Raw genomic sequence first — 4,141 nt, 5'->3', positions numbered from 1 at the left:
GATGTTCAACATTATTAGCCATTAGGGAAATGCAAAGCAAAACTTCAGTGAGGTACCACCTCGCACTCACTAGCGTGGCTATAGTCAACACAGTGGACAATAGCAAGTGTTGGTGAAGATGTGGAGAAATTGGAACTTTTATACACTGCTGGTGAGAATGTTAAATGGTGCAGCTGCTTTGGAAAACAGTCTAGCAGTTCCCCAAAGCTTAAGAGTTACCATATGGCCCAGCAATTCCACTCTTAGATACCTACCCAAGAGAAATGAAAATATATTCAATACAAAATATGTACAGGAATGTTCATAGCTACGTCATTCATAATAAGCCCCAAATGTAAAGAATTTAAATGCTTATCAACTGATGAGTCGATAAAATAATGGTGGTGTATCCATACAATGGAATATTATTTGGCCATAAAAAGGAATGGGCAGTGACCCATAACGGGCACTTGATTTTTGTTTTGGATGATGAAAGTGTTCTAAAATTAGATTGTGGTGATAGTTGCACAGCCCTGAACATTGAAGACCATTGAGTTGTATACTTTAAAAGGGCAAAAATAAATTTTATGATATGTGAATTATATCTCAATAAAGCTCTTAAAGAATAAAAGAAGCTGAAGGAAAAATGATAGTGCTAAGTGGAAGATTAGTACAGAGTAATGCGTATCATATAGTCCTACACGTCAGCCAAGGGTGGGCCACAAATTTGGCTTTCAGTAGAGAAGATGATATCAGTGTCCAAAAGAAAAACATGTTTTTTTTGGAGTAGAAGCGTAGGAATAGGAGTTTCTTTGTAACTTCTTTGGGTGGCTTGCCAGGCCACCCTTGACTTGGTCCATTTTTCAAATGTTGTAACATTATACCCCCTGAGTTGTTCTGAGGCTGAAAAAGGATAATGGTTGTAAAAGCATTTGGAAAATCAAGAAAAGTTTTATGCATATTAAACACATATGATTTACCTCCGTGATTGTGTTTATGATAGATTTTCTTAGTTTCTTAGGGCTGCCATTGTAAAGTACCACATACCGGGTGGCTTAAAACAATAGAAATTTATTGTCTCACAGTTCTGGAGGTAGGAAGGCTAAAATCAGGATATCAGCAGGGCCATGCTCCCCTGAAGCCTGTAGAGGAGATTCTATCCTTGCCTCTTCCTAGCTTCTGGCGGTTTGGGGCAATTCTTGGGATTCCTTGGCTTGCAGCTGCAGCACTTTATCCTCTGCCTGTGTCATCACATGGCATTCTCTACTCGTGTACCTTTATGTTTGTGTCTTCTCTTCTTATAAGGACTACTTCAGTATGACTTCATTTTAACTTACCTGCAGAGACCCTATTTCCAAATAAAGTCACATTCTGAAGTCCTTGGGGTTAGGACCTTTTGAGAGGGGTCACAATTCAATGCATAACAGGTGCTGTATTCCATGAATGTATAATGGGCACATCACTGATATGTGTCTAGATGCCAATAACATTTTCTTGTGAAAGTGCCAGATTCAGTAAAAGGAGCAAAGAATGTGTGCCGTTGTGCCCTTGTCTTTTTTTGTGTGAAGAAAAAGTAGACAGGAGTTCAAAAAGTTACTCTTGTAAAGGATGAAAATGGCACCGTGAAGGGGAAGGAAATTAACTGTACCACTCCCGTGTGCCTGTCCTTGTCTGTGTGCTGTAGGTATATTACACTTTATCGTTAAAAAATATCCTATGGTATAGATCTGACATGTGTGCTCTGTTTCTTCATTTCACATGAGGAAAAGGAGTTTTGTACAGTTTAAGTAACTTACCTTGGAACCTGCTGAGTTGGGGTTTTTGTTTGTTTGTTTGTTTGTTTTTCCTTTTTGTCTTTTTTTCGTGACCGGTAACGGGATCGCAACCCTCAGTGTCACGCCTGCACCGCGCTCAACCAGTGAGCGGACCAGTCTCTATATATGGGATCCGAACCCTCGGCGGGAGTGCCGCCACGCTCCCAAGCGGCGCACTCTACCGAGTGTGCCACCAGGCCAGCCCTGAGTTGGGGTTTTTAACCAAAATCTGTCTCTACTGACAACTTGATACAGCCACAGAAGCTGAATGATGTTGATAGAACATGTTTGGGGTGGGGTAAAGGGCCATGCGAATCTCTACAGTCTGCCTTTCCAAGTTTTTAGTTTTATAATTTTTGGTCTTTCCTTTCAGTGTTAAATAAATGTTCAAAAATGAAATGTATCCCATTCTAGCAGGTATAGCAAAAGAAAAAAAAAGAAAGGAATGTATTTATTCTGCTTCTTTATGGTTAGTATATTCACCCTCTTCACTGTCCCTGTTTTTTATTCTTCTTTGTAAAATAGCTCATACGATATATACTCCCATGAAGAGAAGGGTGAAAACCTGAGACAGCTTTGTCCTTTGGTATCACCTCACCTTTGGGATAATTTGATGATAAAGAGTTTTCTCAGGCAAGTCTGGAAGTTAAGATTTTTTGAATTTTATTAGAACTCTTTGAGTAGGGTAGAAGAGGCCTTCTAAATAATTCTGTTAAAAGTAATAATTCTATTAAAATGTAACAGATAAATTTTATTGAACATTACTTGTAGTGAACAAATAGGAAAAGAGGGAACACAGTTAAGAATTTACAAAGCTGGGCTCTTATCAAAAGATCAGCACATAAAACTGGATTTCAGATCAAAGGTCCTGTTTTGGAACTTGTTTGACTTATTTTATGACCTTGACAAAATAATTTCATTTGTTTGTGGCTTATGTTTCAACTTCCACAGCAGTGTACTTTTGGAAGATGCTGTTATTTAACAGGCACTCTGCTTTGAAATGTGATGTAATTTAAGTGAGGATTTTCATTAACTGAAAAGTTAAGATGTCAAATATGGTCTCTCTTGGGGTTTTACAGTGGTGTATGTTTTTCTATCATTATGTGACTTGGGTCAGAATCAGTTGTTGTTCGTACAAGTCGGAGATAATATAGAGCTTTTAATTTTGTTTTGTAGTTATCTTTGACCTTCTGTCCACTTTGAAAATGATTGTAATCCATTGACTCCTTTTCTAGTAGTTATTATCCCTCTTTATCTAGCTCTGTAGTTTTCCTTATTTAAAAAGTAAAATAAATAATAGAATAGATAGACTCCTAGGATTTTAGAATTAGAAAGGACCTTAATCATCTAGTTCAACCCCCTACTCTTTATGTTATGAGAGCTTTTAGTTCATTTGAGTTTGCATTTTCATGTTATGGAACACATGTTCAAAAGCAGTGTGCTCTGGTCTTAGATTCTGAGAAAGTAGCAGCCACCTTTGCACCTTTGCTTATTCATGAATGTTAATTCCACAGTCGACCTGGCACAGTGCTATGCACAGAAGGATGCAGGTGAATAAGATCATAGGCTAGAGGGAATTCAGATATTTCGGCAAATAAACACACTCTGCTGGGCTGAGTCTTAAAGATACTACATGAACAAGAGAGTAATCTTGTCCTTTGGGGGTGGCAGGGAGAGAACATCAAGGAAGCCTCATTTATTAGTCCGTTTCTGTTGCTTATAACAGAATACCTGGACCTGAGTAATTTAGAAAGAAAATATTTATTGCTTACAGTTTCTGAGGCTAGGAAGTCCAAAGTCCAGGGAACATATCTGGTGAGGGTCTTGATGGTGGCAACAATGATGCAGGGTATCACATTGTGAAATACTGGAGAGAGACAGACAGACAGACTCTCCTCTTCTTTTAAAGCCCTCAGGGGCCGGCCCGGTGGCGCACTGGAGAGTGCGCTGCTTGGGAGCGTGGTGGCGCTCCCGCCGTTTATTTATTTTTTTTTTTTTGTCTTTTGTCTTTTTTCCGTGTCCGGCAACGGATTGCAACCCTCAGTGTTGCCCCGTACCGGACCGGGGACCAGCAACGGGATCACAAGCCTCGGCGCCGCTCCCGCGCCTCGCTCAGCCAGTGAGCGGGAGCCGGTCTGCGAGGGTTGCGATCCCGTTACCGGTCAGTAAAAAAGACAAAAAAGGGAAAAAATAATAATAATAAATAAATAAATAAAGCCCTCAGAACCACACCCCTGACCACCATTTTTAATTCACTCACTACTATACGGTCCTACAATCCAATCACCTCTTCAAGGCTCCACCTTTCAATTGCCGTAATAGGATTTCCCACCCTCTTAACAGTCACA

The sequence above is a fragment of the Galeopterus variegatus genome, unplaced genomic scaffold (genome assembly GCF_000696425.1).
Source record: "Galeopterus variegatus unplaced genomic scaffold, G_variegatus-3.0.2 Scaffold6058, whole genome shotgun sequence".
Classification (NCBI taxonomy): domain Eukaryota; kingdom Metazoa; phylum Chordata; class Mammalia; order Dermoptera; family Cynocephalidae; genus Galeopterus; species Galeopterus variegatus.
Note: the sequence above shows the minus strand (reverse complement) of the source record.